This window comes from Oreochromis niloticus, unplaced genomic scaffold (assembly GCF_001858045.2).
Source record: "Oreochromis niloticus isolate F11D_XX unplaced genomic scaffold, O_niloticus_UMD_NMBU tig00007819_pilon, whole genome shotgun sequence".
In the NCBI taxonomy this organism is placed as follows: domain Eukaryota; kingdom Metazoa; phylum Chordata; class Actinopteri; order Cichliformes; family Cichlidae; genus Oreochromis; species Oreochromis niloticus.
The window spans coordinates 25,700-47,755 of NW_020328784.1; the positions used below are offsets into that span (position 1 = coordinate 25,700).

General features: G+C 41.5%; 1 long non-coding RNA gene across 2 annotated transcripts; it reads left to right on the top strand.

The window, feature by feature from the left end:
- The first annotated feature begins 16,189 nt into the window (after positions 1-16,189).
- On the top strand, positions 16,190-18,815 carry LOC112845543 (uncharacterized). 2 transcript variants are annotated; one of them, XR_003218383.1, is made up of 3 exons: positions 16,190-16,245; positions 16,330-16,449; positions 18,611-18,815. It is a non-coding gene; the product is annotated as an uncharacterized LOC112845543 (long non-coding RNA). The 2 variants fall into 2 exon arrangements; XR_003218382.1 differs by lacking the exon at positions 18,611-18,815 and adding an exon at positions 16,671-17,692.
- Positions 18,816-22,056: the final 3,241 nt, after the last annotated feature.

The following is a 22,056-nucleotide window of genomic DNA, read 5'->3' on the forward strand; positions in this document are numbered from 1 at the left end:
CTTCTGAACTTCTTTCACCTACTCCCTCTCTTTTCTTTCCAGCTCCCCACATCCTCAGAAATTTCAGACCATATTCAAAGGTCCACACTATCTATTTGTCAGCTGGAGCCTCTCCGCACAGTCCCTGTTAAACATTGCTTCTAATCTCTCGTTGCTTCCATCAACAACACTTCTCTAAATACCAGAACAGTCTCCACATGCATGTGGAGACTGAAAAACCCGTGAGCCGATCGTGCCAACTTCGATTGTTTCCATACTATTTCTAATTTATTTTTAATTTCTCAATTATTGAAGAAAGAGTAATTATTCAACTTAATTTCTACTTGTCTCAGTTATGAACGGTTTCAGCCTGTTTTTTGTTCACTTCATAGTACAGAGACTGCACTCATAAAATTACCAGTGAACTTCTGATGGCAGCTGAATCTGTTTTGCTTAATATTCTCACTCTCGCTGATCATTGATCAGCCTTTAACACAATCCGGTTCCCTCCAGGTGCTCCAGCTGCCTCCCATAGTCCAAAGAGATGCAGTTAGTGAGGTTAGGTTAAATGGCCATTCAAAACTCACATCTAATCACCCCTCTCAACAGATTGTCCTCCACTGGTATCACTAAAACTCCATTCAACTCTTTAAACCTTACCTTTCAGACTACACTCACTTCGTTCAGCTGAAATTGTTCACATATCCGCTTGTCACTTCAGGTATGCCTGAGAGCTCTCCTCAGGTGCACCTTCTTTTTATATATTTTTCTTATTTTAATTTTGATATATCAATATCAATATCTTCAATATATATAACATAATTTTAAACTGCTACGTAGATGACGACCAGCTCTACATCACCAACAATCCTTCTTTGACCTTCTCATTTAGCCTGGAGAAATAGTTTGCTGCTTTATAAGAAAGCCCTCCGCAAAGCCAAAACATCTTACTATTCGTTACTGATTGAAGAAAATAAGAACAACCCCAGGTTTCTCTTCAGCACTGTAGCCAAGCTGACAAAAAGTCAGAGCTCTACTGAGCCAACCATCCCTTTAACGTTAACTAGTAATGACTTCATGAACTTCTTCACAAATAAAATTTTTATCATTACAGAAAAAATTACCAATAATCATCCCACAGATGTAATATTATCTACAGCTACTCTTAGTACCATTGATGTTAAGTTAGAAAGATCAATTGGAGAAAAAGAGTCTGAGTTAACTTCAATAATTAATTCCTCCAAACCATCAACATGTCTTTTAGACCCCATTCCTGCAAAACTGCTCAAAGAAGTCCTGCCATTAATTATTCTCCGATCTTAAATATGATCAACCTATCTCTAATAATCGGCTTTGTACCACAGGCCTTCAAGGTGGCTGTAGTTAAACCTTTACTCAAAAAGCCATCTCTAGACCCAGCTGTCTTAGCTAATTATAGGCCAATCTCCAACCTTCCTTTCATATCAAACATCCTTGAAAGAGTAGTTGTCAAACAGCTAACAGATCATCTGCAGAGGAATGGCTTATTTGAAGAGTTTCAGTCAGGTTTCAGAGCTCATCACAGCACAGAAACAGCTTTAGTGAAGGTTACAAATGATCTTCTTATGGCCTCTGACAGTGGACTCATCTCTGTGCTTGTCCTGCTAGATGTTAGAGCAGCGTTCGATACTGTCGACCATAATATCCTATTAGAGCGATTAGAACATGCTGTAGGTGTTACAGGTACTGCGCTGCAGTGGTTTGTATCATATCTATCTAATAGACTCCAATTTGTTCATGTAAATGGAGAGTCCTCTTCACACACTAAGGTCAATTATGGCGTTGCACAGGGTTCAGTGCTAGGACCAATTCTATTTACATTATACATGCTTCCCTTAGGCAGTATCATTAGAAGACATACCATAAATTTTCACTGCTATGCAGATGACCCCCAGCTCTATCTATCCATGAAGCCAGATAACACACACCAATTAGTTAAATTGCAGGAATGTCTTAAAGACATAAAGACCTGGATGGCCGCTAACTTTCTGCTTCTTAATTCAGATAAAACTGAGGTTATTGTACTCGGCCCTGAAAATCTTAGAAATATGGTATCTAACCAGATTCTTACTCTGGATGGCATTACCTTGGCCTCCAGTAATGCTGTGAGGAACCTTGGAGTCATTTTTGACCTGGATATATCCTTCAACGCACATATTAAACAAATATGTAAGACTGCTTTCTTCCTAAAATTAGAAATATCCTGTCTCAGAGTGATGCCGAAAAACTAGTTCATGCATTCATTACTTCCAGGCTGGACTACTGTAATTCATTATTATCAGGATGTCCTAAAAACTCGCCGGGGATTCCCATGATGCATTGAGTTTTTCCTTTCCAGTCACCTTTCTCACTCACTATGTGTTAATAGACCTCTCTGCATCGAATCATATCTGTTATTAATCTCTGTCTCTCTTCCACAGCATGTCTTTCATCCTGTTTTCCTTCTTTCACCCCAACCAGTCGCAGCAGATGGCCCCGCCCCTCCCTTAGCCTGGTTCTGCTGGAGGTTTCTTCCTGTTAAAAGGGAGCTTTTCCTTCCCACTGTCGCCAAAGTGCTTGCTCATAGCGGGTCATATGATTGTTGGGTTTTTCTCTGTATCTATTATTGTGCGATCTACTGTACAATATAAAGCACCTTGAGGCGACTTTTGTTGTGATTTGGTGCTATATAAATAAAATTGAATTGAATTTATGTACATTTGCACAATCCAATTTTGACATATTTCATATTTCTCTTTTTACTTGTTTTATGTTGATTTATTGCATGGTATCATGGCTGTTTCAGAGGAGCCTATAAATAAAAATGTATTATGATTATTAAAAAAATGTAGTTGTTGTACATGCACAGACCATAAATATGGAGTCCAGCTGTGTTTGATGCTGCTGGGCAGACTGACCACTGGGAACCTCTGAGCTCTCCTGGTCCACTCTGTGGAGGAACCATGAGGAATTGGTTGTCATTATATCACACTTACAGTGTGCTCAAGAAAAAACCCCCCACAAACATACACTTTGGTTGTTGAAATGTTCATTTGGCGGTTATAAGCTGTGGAGATTTTTGCTGCTTACCTTATTGAATTGAAATTTGTACGAGTTTCCCTGTCAGAGAGAAAAAATATCAATTATACAAATTATACTACAATGGCCTACTGCTTTTATTTTGTCACCTTAGACAACTAACCCAGAGGAACCTGAGCGGGTCAAGATGTGGGAAGAAAAATGTATTTTGCCCTTCTTCTGCACATCCTACAAGTCAGCTGTTAGATTTCAAGTTGAAGGAACATTTGGTAAAAGTTGAACCTCCTCTGGATGAATCCTGCACTCCTGTCAGATTTATCCAGAGAACAGCTGTCTGAAGATTACACGCATCACTCTGGTAGGAATGCTGCCAGAGTCCAAACTTCTTTCTTCAGATGGAAACTTCAGGGGTCTTCACTTTTTTCACTGCAGGAATCCACAACAAGAATCCAGAAACCTCCTTGAAGACAAAATTCTCAGCAGAACATGAAAGCAGCGCTCACGTGGAGTCACACTAACTAAACTATTCATGCTCCTCCATCCAGCAACACCTGAAACATGTAAGTGGAAATTCCTACCTACACTGTGTTTGAAGCAAAGCACAAAGGAGACACCTGCTGGAGCCGCTGCTACAGCTACATACCAGTTTATGTCATGTTTGATTAAAATGTTTATTACATTTTTAAATTCCTGTCCTTTGTTTACAAACCAAAGGCTTGTTTTTAAGAGACAGTTTAAATCGTATCGAAGGAATGCACTGCAGTTTATATCCAACAACATCAAGCAGTTAAATCAAAGAGTTCATGTTATTAACAGCTCACCTCTCTGCAGCAGACACAGGCTGGAGTTTAAAATTAATGGGACGATCTGCAGACGAGTCACTCTGTAAGGAAACAGAGCTGGGTCCAGGTTCAGGTCCAGCAGGTCTCCCATCGATCCTGTTAGAAGGAAAATGTGTTTTTCATTTGCAGCCATAGATACAGTGGCCCCTAGAGACAAAACAGGTACAAAATCCAAAACACATGCAAACTCCAAAACACTTGCAAACACCAAAACACGTACAAAATACAAAACACAGGCAAATTCCAAAACACATGCAAACTCCAAAACACATGCAAACTCCAAAAGACGTACAAAATCCAAAACACATGCAAACTCCAAAACACGTACAAAATCCAAAACACATGCAAAATCCAAAACACATACAAAATCCAAAACACATGCAAAATCCAAAACAGATGCAAACTCCAAAACAGATGCAAACTCCAAAACACAAAATCCAAAACACATGCAAACCCCAAAACACATGCAAACTCCAAATCACAACGGAAGTGCTCCAGGACGCTAGGGGCAGTGTTGAGCTTTTGATACCTAGTAACTACACAAGTCAGGAATTGCCAATGACCGGATTTGGGCTGTAACCCTGGGTCTGCAGCCTTAAAGGCCGTGACAGGCAGCATTTTAAGGCTGATTACGTCACAGCGACTTGACGAAGGCTGTCCCAATTCAAAGGCTGCTCGAAATGCGTCCTTCATTTCCCTGAATTTTAAGGATGGGTCGGCGTAGCCTTCATGGCCCAACATATCCCACACTTCATAGCGCAGTGGTGGTGTGGATAATTTTGCCGAAAAAAACGGTGGAAGCGGAGCGGCCGAAGAGTAAACTTTCAAAAGTAAGTACTGAATATTATGTCACTTATTTATGCGCAAATGTTTAATAATGAAGAACATTAAAACATTACTGTTGGCCACATGTCAGCAAAGTTATGTGACATTAGCGATGTTTGTACTAACTTGGTTTTAAAGCCTTTACTTCAAAATATACGCCGTTCAATAGTCGACCTTAATCTTACAGAGAATCTGATGATTTTGTGGATAATTAAAGTCAGTCATATATACGGTGGCCCTGAGAGGCCAAACGGACTGCAACTTCAGAAAACACTTGCAAAAAGAAAAATGCTGCAAAAAGAAAAATGCTGCAAAAGGAAAAACGCTGCAAAAAGAAAAACACTTGCAAAAAGAAAAATGCTGCAAAAAGAAAAATGCTGCAAAAAGAAAAATGCTGCAAAAAGAAAAACGCTGCAAAAAGAAAAACACTTGCAAAAAGAAAAATGCTGCAAAAAGAAAAACGCTGCAAAAAGAAAAACACTTGCAAAAAGAAAAATGCTGCAAAAAGAAAAATGCTGCAAAAAGAAAAACACTTGCAAAAAGAAAAATGCTGCAAAAAGAAAAATGCTGCAAAAGCACACAAAGGACAACGGAAATAGGAAAAAAGACAACGGAAATGTTTCTGGGGAGACAATACCCGGACGGACCAGTTGCACGAACCAAAACATGCTAACAAGTGCACTGGGAGACACTTCAAAGAAGTGGAGCGGCCAAAGAGTAAACTTTCAAAAGTAAGTTCTGAATATTATGTCACTTATTTATGTGCGAATGTTTAATAATGAGGAACATTAAAACATTACTGTTGGCCACATGCCGGCAAAGTTATGTGACATTAGCGATGTTTGTACTTTCAGCATTTACTTTGTTTTAAAGCCTTTACTTTATACGCCGTTAGATAGTCGACCTTAATCTTACAGAGAATCTGATGATTTTGTGGATAATTAAAGTCAGTCATATATCCACAAACACAACAAGCTGAAAGTCAGTGATGCTGCTCGGTTTGCAGTCCTGAATATGACGGCACAAGCAGGATTCACTGCACTGTTAATGTTAGCTATGTTATATTGCTGCCTCTGTTCGGTGGTGTCGAGCCAAACGGACTTTAACGTGTGTTTGAACGAGCTGACGGTTCACTCGTTAAGCTGAAAGAAAGATGCTTTAATCACAGGAGTCACACATGTGTCCACTGTACCATCTGGGAAATCTTCTTGTTTAGCACTCATAATAACACAAACACTAAATCCTCCTTCTCTTGTGCTGTTTTGTAGCAGTGTATACACCTGAGACTGTCACCTGTCTGTCTGTCCTGCACTCTCTCTCTGTTTCTTTCTCTCTGATTGTGGAATAAAAGTATGAACATGTATTTATAAGTTACACTTGTGTTTGAATCCTGCAGCTTATCACACATTTGATTTCCATGTGTGACGACTGCAAGTGTCCAGAGTGAGGACAGACTGAGGGACCCACTGCTGCACATCATCTGTGAGGCTTTGCACCCCTGATGAGCCACCAGGACAAACTCAGCAGTGTGTGAGGAAGAGGAGGAGGAAGAGCCAGCAGCAGCTGACAGATGGAGAGAATAGACAGACTGTTCCTGTTTGTGAAGGACTGCTAGAAAAGTTTAACATAACTAATTATCTGTCCTGAATCAGTCTTATTAGGTAATGTTCAAATAATATTATCATTCCAGTGTTTTCAGTGTGGGAGAAAGTACTCAGGGCCTTCAAGTTACACACTATGAAAGGCAGCAACAAGTTTAATGTTCAGAAACCTAAAGTATGTATCAGCAGCAGAATGGAGCTAAAAATAAATGTTTGTTTCAGTTCTATGAAGCTTTGAGTATTTTGGATTAGTAGCAGTTATGACATGGTCTGATTTTATCACCCAATAAAGGAATATTTAATATATCAGTCTACTCTTCATTCTATCAGAAACAGTTATCACAGCTCTTACATTTTCTTTTTACACATATATATAAGCATTGAGCCAAATTTAATAATGCCAACATATTGAAAGAACAACGTTTGTCTCTTATATATAATACATCTATATATACACTGTCAAAGATACTTGTCTTTGAGTGAAGATTTAAGGTGATAGGAAATATAAATAACTGCTACTTGCATCTTTGACCCAGAGCTCATATACAATACATATAATATTGTCCATATTATATTAACATTACCACAGTGAGATGACTTTAGTCTCATGAACAACATTAGCTAATTATTATTTACTAACTAATCTTGAAATGACTGTTCAGTACAGAAATGAAGCCCAACTATCATGTTTTACAGTCCTGTGGTCTCAACTAATCAAAGTGATGTCATGACAAAAATGAATGACCAACAAAACATTTTTTCTTCTTCATTTCTGTCACACAAAGCTGTATGAAACATTTCTCGCGGTTAGTATCATGGTTGCTAAGCGCGACGAAGGCTAGACCGTCCCATTTCACAAGCCTCTCACTTCCGCACTTCCCGTACGTAGTACGCGTAGTGTGCGTACTTCAAGCGTGCATACCCTGAATTGGGACACAGCCACTGTAACAGGTGGAGGAGAGGAAGCACAGGTGGATCCTCTGAGGAAGAGGAGCGTTCCTACAAAAACATGATCACATGACCAGAGGGGCGTGGCCTACAGTGGTACTAATAAAGGAACAGTCCACATGTTCCACTTTGAAGGCTCCAACAAAGCAGACCTGTGATCACTTTAACTCAGTATGATGGATTGTTTGGATTTGTCTTTGTTTCTCTGGCTTTTCTTGTGTGTCTGTGTGTCTTTGTATGTTGGATAGAGTCATGTGACCTGCCCAGGGACGACACATGAGCAGCTCAAATCTGGCAGGTTTCCATCTTCTGTTTTTATCCTGATGTCCATGAACATGAACTCTGTCCCTGTCAGATAAAAACAGCCGGTTACATTAAATCTGATCCAGTGTTGTTCTTCTTCTGTGGTGTTTGTGATGGAGCAGCTGCTCCTGATGTGTGTGAAGATGAAACCTGGGCTCCTGCAGCTTTCTTTGCTACAGAAAGTTACATTTAAGATGTTTAATGTCACATACAATGAAGTTTAGGACTCATTTAAACCAGCATGAACTAACAGTTGTATCAGGAAAGGGAAATAAATGAGATGTGAACACCAAGAAATGAGTGAAATGATGATGAAGAATGCAGAACTATAATTTAACCAAAACTAGATCCCCCAGAAACATCCTCAGAAATCCAAACCTTGTCTCTAAGACCCAGAAGTAACACAGTAACACTAGACTGTGGAAGCCACCACAGCCCTGCAGGACTGTTTGACAATATGGTCTGGAGTGTATTCACAGAAGGAACAGACTTGGAGGGCCACACATCTGCTGTACTCTCATACATCTGCACTGAGAGTGTAACAGCAACAAAGACTGTTAAAGTGTTCCCAAAGCAGAAGCCATGGCTCAACAGTGAGGTGCAAGCTCTACTGAGAGCAGCGCCTTCAGATCAGGAGACCAACAAACCTACAAAGAAGCGTCTGATCTAAAGGCATCAAAGAATCCAAACGCAGATTCAAACAGTGCATCGAGGAACACTTTAACACAAACCACTCCAGAAACATGTGGCAGGGATCAACACACTCACTGGCTACAAGGACAATCGCACACAAACAAACTCCCGCACATCACCTCACCTGACACCATGAAGCAGTTCTTCGCCCTCTTTGACCAACAAAACAGTGACACCAACACCTATCCTGCGTTACAGAGAGGGACGACGCCCCCATCCAGCTGGAGCAGCATCAGGTCAGAGCCACACTGACAGAGTCTATGCGAGGAAAGCAGCTGGTGCTGACGGTGCAGCCGGTGGAGAGCTTAAAGCATGTGCAGACCAACTAGCAGAGGTTTCACCACCATCTTCAACCTCTCACTGCTACAGTCTGTAGAAGGCAAACAGGTGGACAGAGGACGCCATAATTACAGCTCTTCACACAACCCTCACACATCTGGACAGTAGGAAACACGTACGTGAGAATGCTGTTTGTGGACTTTACCTTCAACACAGTTCAAGCCCACAAACTGGTTAATAAACTCAGCAACTTAGGACCCAGCAGCTCACTGTGCAGCTGGATACTGGACTTCCTGAGCAACACACCCCAGAACGTCAGGATGGGAGCCACACCTCCTCCACCCTCACCCTGAACATGTGTCCTCAGTCCCCTCTTATACTCACTTTTCACCCATGACTGTTCTCCAATCCACACCAGTAACACCATTATAAATGTGCTGATGACACCACCATCATAGGACTGATGGACAACAACGATGATTCAGCTACAGAGAGGAGGTTCAGCATCTGAAGCAATGGTGTGACGACAACAACCTGCATCTGAACACAGCCAAGACCAAGGACATGATAATCGCCTTCAGCAGAACAAAGCCATCTGAGCGCTCCACCCTCTACATTGATGGAGGAGGCAGAAAGGGTGGAGAGCTTCAAGTTCCTCGGAGTCCACATCTCGGCCGACCTTACCTGGTCCACAAACATCTCCCACCAGGTAGGGAAAGCACAACAAAGGCTGTACTTCCTCAGGAAGCAACGTCAAGCCCCAAAGCCTGCTAATTAATTTCTACTGCTCCACCATCGAGAGCCTTCTGACCTCCTGCTGCATATATATATTATGAGTGATTAAATATATATATTTAATGATCTCTCTCAACAAGGGCTCATTAAATTCATCCAACTTTCATCATTCATTAAAATTATAGGGACTTACTTGCAGAGACCCACGAGCTCCAAACTTGGTGCTTTATGATTGGTGCAGATGCTCTAAGCTACTATTAACCAATAAGAACCACGGGGTCAGGTGTCACTACAAGAACCTATCAGCCACCAACTTGTATATATAACTTTACTCACACTTGTAAAACTCTGTAAGTAGAATTCAATGGGGCAGAGTGACCTGAGCACAGGCCCACTCTGTGACACTCAGAGCTTTGTGGATATCATCTGCAGGTGCACGTACTGGGAGTATTGGACACAGTGCATGTGCAGCCAGCTTGCAGCCACGTTCCCACCACTTTAGGACAATGTTTACAGTAGACTGTAAAAAGGGGGCTGTCCACAGCCGCTCACTTCCTGACTACCCGTCCGTCTAAGGACACTACCTTGGGACGTAGGTAGGTAGTGTCCTTATGAGCGTCCTTCCCCTGAATTCGGACACAGCAAGAGTTTTCCATAAGATTTCTCCACCGTCAGGTCAGGGGTCAGCTCTGTCTCACACCCAGTACAAACCACCAGCATCACTCAGTCTGCAAGTGTCACATTAGTCGACTTTTTTAATTCGTATGCACTAACACAGACAGGTTTCAATATGTACACAAGGATCTCCACACAGAGCTACAGGAATTCATATGGACTGAAATACACACACAAAAACAGCTTTACTGCAATAACAGCTCCATAAGGTAACTCCCATTCCCAGCAACACACCCACTGTGTTTAAGGTGGACTGGATGAAGAGTTGCCAATAAGAACAGACAAACAGATGAAGGTGAACGAATGCTCAAACATGTGAGATAAAGGCTCTGTACTTGTGCTGGTAGATGTCTGGGTCTGGGCTGATGTGGTTCTGATGTACAGGTCATCCCATAGAGAGCCATGCAGCACCAAGTACCTCATCACGAAAATGATGAGGTACGTAGGGCGATCGTGGCTCAAGAGTTGGGAGTTCTCGGAAGGTTACCGGTTCAAGCCCCGGCTCGGACAGTCTCGGTCATTGTGTCCTTGGGCAAGACACTTCACCCGTTGCCTACTGGTGGTCAGAGTACCCGGTGGCGCCAGTGTCCGGCAGCCTCGCCTCTGTCAGTGCGCCCCAGGGTGGCTGTGGCTACAATCACCAGTATGTGAATGTGTGTGTGAATGGGTGAATGACTGAATATGTAAAGCGCTTTGGGGTCCTTAGGGACTAGTAAAAGCGCTATATAAATACAGGCCATTTACCATTTGATGCTGCTCCCTGATTGGACGGTTGGTTTCAGCTCTGCTCTCAGTCTTTGGTGAAGGTAGAAAGTGTGACTGGATCTATAGACTGGAAACAGAGAAACATGCTGAACATTTGAAGCTTTGCAGCAGAAATGTTCATGTTACAAATACAGCAGAGCTGATCTGGGATCAGTGTGTTCACACCTGCAGCTACAACAAGGTTTCAGGTCTTCACACGTCAGCATGTGAACTTTACTCTGACTCAGTCTGAGCAGTCAGACGGCATATTTTTAAAGTTAACACATCAACACACACAGCTGAGCCCCTCCCACCTGTGCTGAGCTTCAGGTGGAGCCCCGCCTCCTTCCAGGAAGCAGCTCACCTGTGTGTCCGTGTTTAGTGTCCAGGTGTGGAGTGGAGCTTGTTGTTGGTGTGTGAAGAAATTGTAAGTTTGCTTTGTTTCCTCCTTTAACAGTTTGTCTTTAGGAACTTTACTGTTTGTTCAGCTCATGTTTGAGTTCTTCACACAACAAACTGTGTGTGTTTATATTTCCGGTCTCTCCATTAAAGTCAGTGTGTAATGTTTTCCTGGCTAACATCAGCTGTTAGTTCAGCACAAATCTGCTGCTCCATAGTTCACGGTAACGGACTCACAGCTGGACCAACGAGGCCGAGTGTGTCCGCCACTCTGAGCTACGTTCGAGTTTGTGTACTTGTAGTTTGTACTTTGTGAGTTCACTCAGAGCACAGAGGACGCAGCGTACGTGATGACATCACAACTCAGCTGCAGTGTTTTACTGTCGCTGTGATTAATATTTACACACGACACCTGCAGAGCTCTGACGCTAAGCTAGCCAGACAGCATGCTAACGCTAAGCTAACGCTAAGCTAACGCTAAGCTAACGCTAAGCTAACGCTAAGAGCTCTTACAGACACAAGCAGGGGCGATTTTAGCCCATTTTTGGGGGTGCTTCAGCACCCCCAAAATGAATCAAAGCACCCCCAAAGATTTCTTACTTTTTTGACAATATTTGCTGTTTGTGGGACACACTACTAAAAATATAAAAAGCATACAGTACGTAATTGAAATGGAACATTTTAACAACAAAAGTATAGATAACCCCTCCCCCCTCCCAAAGTGGTTTGTTCCAGCTCGGCTCTCCTCTGCTCTTGGGGCCTGCTCTGGCTCTAGCGCGGCGCAGTTGCTGCCAGAGCGATGGTGGCTGAGACGCAGCGGAGCGGGGGTGGAGTGCCTGGATTAAAACAGGACATATTAGCAGCATTTAACCTTCAGTTACTCTTTATGTAGTTAGATAGGAGTCATGTTTGTTTTTAGCTGAAAAACCTTACACCCAGGTAACCTGCTGTGTTGAAAACGTGTTTCCCGACAATGTTTGCTACCCTACAATCCGTCCTACTCTGTAGTAACATCAGCGACATTTGACCGTCCTGTTGCTCCCATTTAAATGTATGTAGCCAATGTTAATCTAAAACTTAACATTGTCCGTAGCCTGCTGTTGTTACCACTGTCCTGTTTGAAATGTAATGAGAGAAACTGGATATTTTGTCCTATGTACAAGGTACTAACTAGCTAACTGGCTGGATGCCCATTAACCTTATAACTCCCGTTGTGTGTGTGTACAGAGAGACAGCCAGGTTCATATTGGATATGAGGAAGTTTTTTCAAAAAAAGAAGCCACATTCAGGTAAAAGTGTAAGATCAAATTATCCATCAATAAAGGATAATGTTGGATAAGTGTTTCAATATTTATATCCTTTATTAGATGTACATGCGGTTTGGTTATTTGCCTTTTGGTTGAAAGTACACTGAGAGAGGACTTTTTTTATTAGTGATCTTAATAGTATTTTTTTTAATCTAATTGAATACAATCTATTTGTGTGTGATTGTCAGTCCAAAGGGGGAGAGAGGAAAGAGGAGAACATGAGGAGAAAGTACAAGGTCAGGAAGAACCAGGTAAGAAAACAGACAGGGAACAGTGACAGGCACAACAGAAACTGTTAAACTGGCAAAGAAAAAACCCAACTAATTTTACTCATACAATCTGGAAGTTGTGTTCTCCCTATATTAAAGCTGCTATACAGAATCTGCAAAACAAACTGGGTTGTCAGCCTGGCACTGCATTACCATATTGAACTTCAGTCAGAGGAAGTCACGGTTGCCAAAAACTTTTTGAAGCTCATGAGTGAGGCTGGTGCCATTCCAGATATGTTAACATTGTACAATCTTCTGGATAATCAGATCTTCCCCACACTGAAAACTGTTATTCAGGTTGCCCTAACAAACCCAGTTAGCAGCTGTAGCTGTGAAAGGTCTTTTAGTGTCTTGAGTCAGCTCCATACCTGGCTTAGAAGGACCATGGGTCAAAGCAGACTCCAGCACCTGGCTGTGATGTCAGTTGAGAAAGAGATGCTTGAGAGACTTGACCACCAAAATGTGAGAGATTTACCAACCTCAAGGTGAGGTGACATAGGTTAAAAGAAAAGAAAAAATCTGCAGAGCCATAGTAGTATCTGCAGTAAAGATCTTTTCATACATTGTATATATTGTACCATAGGCCAAGGTGTCTCCATTTTTTTAATTTTGTAATAATATTTTGTACATTTCAAGGACTCTTCTATTTTTGGAGTGTATTTTTATGTATCTGTATTATATTATACATACACTTTGTGGGGCGACCGTGGCTCAGGGGGTTGGGAAGGGCACCTGTAACCAGAAGGTCGCCGGCTCGATCCCCGGCCTCTCTGTGCTGGTCGTTGTGTCCTTGGGCAAGACACTTTACCCTACCGCCTACTGGTGTCGGCCAGAGGGGCCGATGGCGCGATATGGCAGCCTCGCTTCTGTCAGTCTGCCCCAGGGCAGCTGTGGCTACAGCTGTAGCTTGCCTCCACCAGTGTGTGAATGTGAGCGTGAATGAATAATGTCATTGTAAAGCACTTTGGGTGCCTTGAAAAGCGCTATATAAATCCAATGCATTATTATTATTACTTTAAAAGTGAATCTCTGTCCAAAAAATGCACTCAGTTTACGTTTTACTCACTATGAGCATCATTCATTATTCTCCCGCAGTAATTAAGGTTAGGATATGTTTTTTTTTTTTAAATTCCAATCCATTCTTCTTTGGCAGTAGTAGTCTTTAGCAGCATTTATATAACCTTTATCAGATCTGATGGTTTTGTTACAGACTTTTCAAAAAAGTGTTTTGCTTTTCTTTCACAAATATGGGGATTAAATTGTGTTAAAATGTACAAAACAGTGATGTCATGTTTTGTCACGAGGACCCAGGCACAGAGAGACTTGATGAATTTAAGAATCTTATGACTTAATAAAGAAATTTGCAGACTTGCACAGAGAGGGTAAAATTATGATGTCTGATAATGGAGATGAAGACAACAGACGACGAGGACAGGGAGGAACAGGTTTAAATGCACCAAGGAGACAGTCAGAGAGAACTCAGGACAACTGGAGACATTTAAGGATGGAGGGACTGACAGAGACAGGGAAGAAGTCTCATCGTGACGAGTAAAGTTTACCTTGCCTGGATGGGCAGCTCTCTGGGTGCTCAGCACCCCCAAAGCTCTGATCCTAGAATCGCCCCTGGACACAAGTTAAAAATGTAATTGAGCACTTTGTGAATGAGAGCAGCAACAACAGCACAGAGTTAGTTGATGGTCAGATGGTTACAGAAAGAGCAGCAGACTTTGCAAATGATTATTTATTCCAGCTGTAACTTGACATGTAAACAGACTGTTGGCTCTCCTCAAACAGGAAGTGATGCTTCACTTTCAGCCTTCTGTGGATTTTCTTCAGTAAAAGCTGAAGTCAAACTGTCAACATGTCAGCACACAAGCTCACACAGGACAGCTTCATCAACATGGAGCTCTGAGTGTTTATTAAAGGATCATTGTGTGAAAGACGCTCTAACACAGCTGACTGCAGACTTTAGCTGTGAGCACACAGTGTCTCACATTTATATTCACTTTACTGTCAAATACACTCAGTAACTTTAAACAGCTGCTGTTATCAAGTGAAAATAGCAAAGATTTCAGGGCTGAGCCCCAGTGTTTCTACATCCTAGTGCAGGGGTCGGCAACCCGCGGCTCTTTAGTCCTTATTTTGCGGCTCCGGGTGGTTTGGGAAAATAGAAGAAGTATTTAGCTGAAGTGCATTTTATTTGTGTTTAGTTCTTTTTTTTAACTTGTAGTTCTAAATTGGAAGATTATTGTGATTTTGAAATATAAAAATAAAATTATGTCTCATTATTTTTTTTCATCACTCAAAATAAGCGTCATACTCGCGGAAGCCGGTGTACCCGCCGAAACGCCGTGCATTTATCGAGACTTTCAACCCCAGATAGGCCAATTATGGATCTTCAAATTCACATTATGTCGGCAGCTGTTCTCAACCGTGAACTATGTTAAAAACAAACACCGCTCACGCCTCACAGATGACAGCTTACAGTCCTGCGTAACGATGAAAGCCCCGATTTGCAGGTGCTGTGCGCCGAGGTTCGGGACCAGAAGTCTCATTGTAAACATATCACGGCAGACCCGACGATGTTTGCATGAACACGCTTTTCAGCATCTCTTTATTGACCAATTTTCACACATGGTTGCTGTACGCATAGCTTTTCAGCTCACAGCCCGACAACACAACAGCAGAGAGAGCTCACAACAGTTTTTGTTTGCTACATGGATCATTTTAGTTCAGCTGGGTGTCTTTCCTTTTGTTTTATTTCTTTAAGAGTTCAAAATGTGTTAATTACATAAATAAAATGTAATTTTCTCTGTAGCACTTCATGGATTTCATAAGCAACACACCTTAGTTGCTCTGTGGATTCTTTTAAAAAGCAGTTAAAAACCTTTCTGTTCAAACAAGCCTTTTGTTGATCTACGTATTTTATATTCTTTACATTATTTACATTTGATCTTTTACATTGTGTATAATGTCTATTGATTGTATTGTTTATTTTAATATTTGTGTACAGCACTTTGTGACTGCCTGTCTGTGAAAAGCGCTTAATAAATAAACTTTACTTACTTTAGTTGTCCGCACAAAGCACAAAAAACAATATATACAGTGTTATCTTCATTTTAGATTGCAAAAAGTATTTGCGGCTCCCAGTGTTTTCTTTTGCGTGGAAACCGGGTCCAAGTGGCTCTTTGGGTGTTAAAGGTTGCTGACCCCTGCTCTAGTGACACCTCAGAGAGTCACAACTCATCAAAGCTTCTCATTATCATCAGGACAGATTTAGGTCAACATCATTTCACATTTCTGAGTCATCATCCATCAAATGTTGACACATAGTGGGTTTGTCATTCTCTCAGCTGACACTGAGATGAAGCAGGAAAGAAGCAGCTGATATTTGGACAGCAACATGATGGAAAGGAGGATTTCAGCTGATGTGCACATGAATGATTTGTGTTTCCTCTGCAGGTGAAGGTAGAAAGTGTGTGTGAGCTGAATTGAGCAGCATGGATCAGTGTGAGGACAGAGAGGAGGGAGTCCCTCCCTCTAAAAGCACTCTGTGTGGGGAACATGAGAGCCAGACCAAAGGTCAGAGGTGAGATGACCATCTCTAACTGTCCATGACTCTTCTCCATGTCACAGCTGAGCACTCACATCACTGCTCCATCATTATTCACAGGAAGAAACGAGGAACTAAATGCAAACATGAACCTGAACCCAGCTCTGTGTCTTTAAAGAGTGACACGTCTAAAGATTGGCCACTTCGTTTTAAAGTCCAGCCTGTGTCTGCTGCAGAGAGGTGAGCTGTTAGCAACATGAAATATTTAATTTAACTGCTTGATGTTGTTGGATATAAACTGCAGTGCAAACATGTGTAAGTCAAACTCAAATCAATTTGACACTCGCCTCATTCACACATTTATACAAGTGTGTTTACTCTTTTCTTGTGAGTTTCTATATAAATGATAACACACTGTTAGTCGCTCACACTGCATCTTTCATTGTTAATCTCACCTTCAGTGTCACACAGACAGGATCTGATGAGCTTCTTGTTCCTATAATGAAGTGACTGATAAAGCTCCTTTCAAACATGAAGCAGTGATCAAGCTGCTGCCGACCACAGTGATGAATCTGCAGACAGCTGGATCAAATCAGAGGAGTTTACTACACCTTACTGACTGTGCTGATCTCACAGTGACAGCAAGTTTGTTCCACAGTGTTGATGCTGAAACAGTGAAACACAGTCCTGTGTTTGAACCCTGACCTTTGACCCTGTAACAGTCATTTATTCTCTGGTCTGAGGGTCTCAGCTTGAAGCTGCTGAGATATAAAGTGCAGCTGTAACATGTAGAGATTTGATTCAACTGGATTCTGCAGTGAACGTGAAGCTGCTGCAGTGGTGTGTTCACTGTCCTCAGTGTGTGTAGGAGCTTTGCTGCTGTGTGTTGTACTGACTGTAGACGAGACACTGCTGCATCATTTAGGCCTGAACACACTGAGCTGCAATCATGTGATCAGGAGGAAATGATGGTGTGGATCAGCTGATCAGGAGCATTGATCGCACTCTAGAAACCTTTGTAACCTGTACAAATGAGACTGAACTAGACTTCTGTTTGCTGCTTAACATTCACATGCTGATCAAAGATGAGCTCAGATTTCTATCAGAGTGTTTTCACTCAGTTGTTCAAGGAGGAGAGATGAGATTAAAATGTGATCAGGACCAACAAATACTCTTTTGTGTTCTTGGCAGAGATGGCACCACTTTTTTATCTACTGATATCATAAATTTGGATATCTGCCGAGTCTGATATAGTCTATTTTATAATCACTAAAACTGCTTTCTTAAAAATATATCTTGCTGCATTTTGTAGTCAAATAAAAAAACAAAACACTAAAGCTATTCTGTTATTCCTGTATGCAAAAACTACACTGCACCCAAAATATTTCACAGTTCAGCAACACTGATCTTTTTATATAAACTGTTAGCAAAACAAAGTCTAAGTATTTAAAGTAATATTCAAAAACTCTTTAAAAATGCAATTATATGCAGAGTCAACAACTCCTTGATTCTGAAAAAAAAGTGCAATATCAGCACGAAATAATAATAATAATTAAATTAATGGATGCATTTATATAGCGCTTTTCGAAGCCCTCAAAGAGCTTTACAATTCCACTATTCAATCACTCTCACACTCACACACTGGTGGAGGCAGCTACAGTTGTAGCCACAGCTGCCCTGGGGCAGAGTGACAGAAGCACCATCGGCCCCTCAGGCCAACACCAGTAGGCAGTAGGTGAAGTGTCTTGCCCAAGGACACAACGACCGAGACTCTCCGAGCCGGTTACAAGACGAACTGCCAACTCTTTGAGCCATGATCGCCCACGAAATAATAATATTCAACAAGTACACAAAAACAGGTTGTAGAATGGACCCTTTTATACATAAAGCAGAAAATAATAGACATTCAAGGTGGAAAGCAGTGCAAATAAATGCCAACACGGTTTTCCGGCATTCATCTTTTATCAGGATGGATGTCAGTGTGAGCTGCTTCTATCACATTTAACCTGACACTGAATGTTGCGTCATTTCTATACAAAACAACACAAGTATGAAAAAAAGTGTGTTTCACAGTTTTACTTGGAAAAAAAAAATCAAACTGTGCTGCAGGTAAACAGTTTGGTGGTTGGAATTAACAAACAAACAGACTCAGCAATGACAACACAGATGTCCGAGCTTCATATATCGGTTGTTAAGCTTAACAAAGGAACGCTTCACAAATATTCAGAGGTAAACTTACACACTTGGCTTAATATGTACTTTGAATGGAAAGGTACTTGATCTGTGAATGATGACGTATCACAAGTACATTTACTGAGAAACGGCTTTAATTTTAGAATCAAAGTTCAGTTTGAAAAACATTGAAGTCATTCAGGGAATTATGATCTTTGTGTTTTTACAGAGTTTAAAACCCAACAAAGAAGTGTCAGTGATCAGGAGTGGAAGGACTCTGGAGTATCATTTGTATTATTGTACTATTTGTACTACAAATACAGATGCAACAAGGGAAGCAGCAAAAGTGACTGAACACAGCTTTTAGAGGCTAAACTCACATTTCAATAATCAAAGTGGCCTCGTGTGTGTGTGTGTGTGTGTGCTCCACAGAGTGGACCAGCAGAGCTCAGAGGTTCCCAGTGGTCAGTCTGCCCAGCAGCATCAAACACAGCTGGACTCCATATTTATGGTCTGTACATGTACAACAACTACTTTATTATTAATATTAATAATAATACATTTGTTTATAGGTCCCTTTCAGGACACCAAGGACTCTGTGGACTAAATGACCAAAAGAAAACAAACTTTGAAATCAGACGGTGCAAATGTGATCACAGGGAAACGTTTTAAACATCGAGGCTTTAAACAAAAACCAAAGTGAAACAGGTTGTAGTCGAGATCAGTGGGAATGAAGCTGAATAACTGTTTCTACAATAACTTTGTCAATGACAGATATGATGGAAATTAGCAGCATTAGCACTTACTAATGATGTGAGTTGACACTGGGCTGTATTGAGATGACCACCTTAGGTGGTCCTCAACTGTAATGGAAACCAGTGGATCCAGTCCAGTGTGGCGACCTGTGGTGAGTCGATCTGAGCAGCTACTAATGGAAACGGGGCCATAGATGTGTTTGTGCTTAATAACAATGAATCACAGGATTTTTACATTACTGTTAAAATCTCATGTTGTTTGTTAAAGTGTGCAGTTCAGGGTGTGTTACTAAAACTGTGGTTTGCTCACTTTCCAAAGACCCAGCCCCCATAAAAAGCAGCCAATCAGCTTCTAAGAGTTACACACCCACACATATCAAGTTAACTCTGGTCTAACACACTTGGATTTAGCTTGAAGAAGGTTCCTGTACGAGGACTGAAAATGATTTAAAAAGCAGCCAAAGAACAACTCTGACACACCTTCATAAAGCCTGCAGAGCAAAAGAAAAACTAGCTGAAAGTCTGGCTGCTCTTATGAAAAGTACAGAGAAATTATGGGTCGCTCAACACTTTTGCACAATATAAGAGTTTAAATAAATCTAAAGAACAACTCAAAATCCTACAATCATACTGAGAAAATCATCTACAGCTAACTATCCAAGTGGATTTGTTTAAAGACAGCTCCATCTGCTGGTGGCCCTCTGCAGGTGCATGAAAGGGGCGTGTTTATAGTGAAAGTAGTAGAGAAAGTAAACCCCATGGGAAGGAGGAGGACTCTCAGCAGCTTCCAGCTCATATTCAGACATTTGACTTCTCACTGAAAGCAGCAAGTTTGAGTGTCTGTACCTTAATTAGAAGAGATAAAATGGCCATAGTAATTAGAGTTGATTGAGCAATGCTGTCCTTGTAATGTAGTTTATGATTTTGGACAAGTCCAGTTTTTCTATAGAGCCTCTCAAGTTGGTGACAGCAGTCAAAGTTCACGTGTAAACCAGAGCAGCAAATCAGGTCCAAATGTGTTGTTCACAGTGAGTGGGATCATCATTGGCTGCTATGTTAACATCCTGCAGCAGGATGTGTTTGGTCAGAGAATGGATAGATCACTAAGTCATTGTTGAGTTTAGGGGGATGGTAGACAGCTGGAGTAGGTTCAGCCAGTTGACACACAGTAGATAAAAATAACTGAAGGCAGGAGCAGACACCTGTATGACTTTCCACCTCTCACATAGATTATTGTCCCTGGGCAGAGCCACAGGGCTGGTAGATGTAAACAAACCTGGAGGAGAGGATTTATTCAACTGAGAAAAGTCACAGAGTTGTGTCTTGATGCTCAATCATCCAGGTAAGTAAATCCCAAAAAGGTTGATTCTGTTCATCTGGACGTTTTCAGTGGGAGAAACGTTTGATCATCATCAGGTGACGTCTTCAGTCTCAGCTGACTGCAGGTTTCCAGCCTTATAAACAGGACATTTGTATAATGACTGAAACCAGCAGCACTGAAAGAACAATGGACTGTGAGGTCAGTTCCTTAATCATTGGTACGCTGCAATCACAGCATTGTAAGATGGTGAGAGATGCACCCTTAGGCCCCTCCTCCATTCAGAGATGGTCTTTCCCTTTTCATATGAATGGCCTCCTTGACTCCGCCCTCAAACCAGCATTCATATTTACTCAGGACCCTCTGGATGTGAAGTTCTTCTGCTTCCCTGGCTGCTGTGTCTGTGGGGATGGTGTTTGTTCTGTGTTGTAGCGTCCTGATGACACCCAGTTTATGCTCCAGTGGATGGTGAGAGTCAAACCTTAAACACTGATCTGTATGTGTAAACAGAGTGAACCTTTAAGACCAGTTGGCTGTATGATCATCTCAGTCACTTATAACATCTCCAGGTTTCTGGCTTCGATCATCAACCTGTTGGTAGTTCAGCTCTGAACACCAGTGAAATGTTTCTCCCACTGAAATCGCTGCATTCATATGAACAGAATCAACATTTTGGGATCATGGAGTTGTGGACAAAGTCTCAGTTAATCAGATAAAGTCAAACTTATAATTGGTGACGCGATCATGGATGATATGCTCCTTGATCATAAAGAAGTGGATGTTGTGGAGACTGAAGTTCAGAGTGGTGGCTCATTCATAAAGTATCCTGTTCCAGCTGCTGGAGGACAACATCATCACTTTTGTGAAGACCGAGCTGAAGAAGATCCAGAAGGCTCTGAATCCAAATAAGCCTCAGTGCTTGGAGTTTCAGAGGGAGGATGATGAGCAGAGGAGCAGCAGAGAGGCATTTGTGAAGATCACAGTGGACTTCCTGAGGAGAATGAAGCAGCAGGAGCTGGCTGACCGTCTGCAGAGACGTAAGAGGATTTATCTAAAGATTTAAACTTTTGGATGAACATTTACTAATGTCAAAAGAGATGGAGAAACATGTTTTAAAGATTCATTCTTTTTGGATACTTAAGGTTTTAACCTGTTAGATAAATGAGACACTTATGACACCAGTGTGTTCAGTCATTTCTCAGTGGGTCAGAAAATGTCATCAGCATTTTGTAAAATATGATTGTTGAAGTTGTACTTTTATTATTATTATTCAGAACTTCCAGCTGCTGTTTGTCATCGTAACCTTAAATCCACCCTGAAGAAGAAGTTCGAGTGTGTGTTTGAGGGGATCGCTAAAGCAGGAAACCCAACCCTTCTGAATCAGATCTACACAGAGCTCTACATCACAGAGGGAGGGACTGCAGAGGTCAATGATGAACATGAGGTCAGACAGATTGAAACAGCATCCAGGAAACCAGACAGACCAGAAACAACCATCAGACAAGAAGACATCTTTAAAGCCTCACCTGGAAGAGATGAACCAATCAGAACAGTGCTGACAAAGGGAGTGGCTGGCATTGGGAAAACAGTCTTAACACAGAA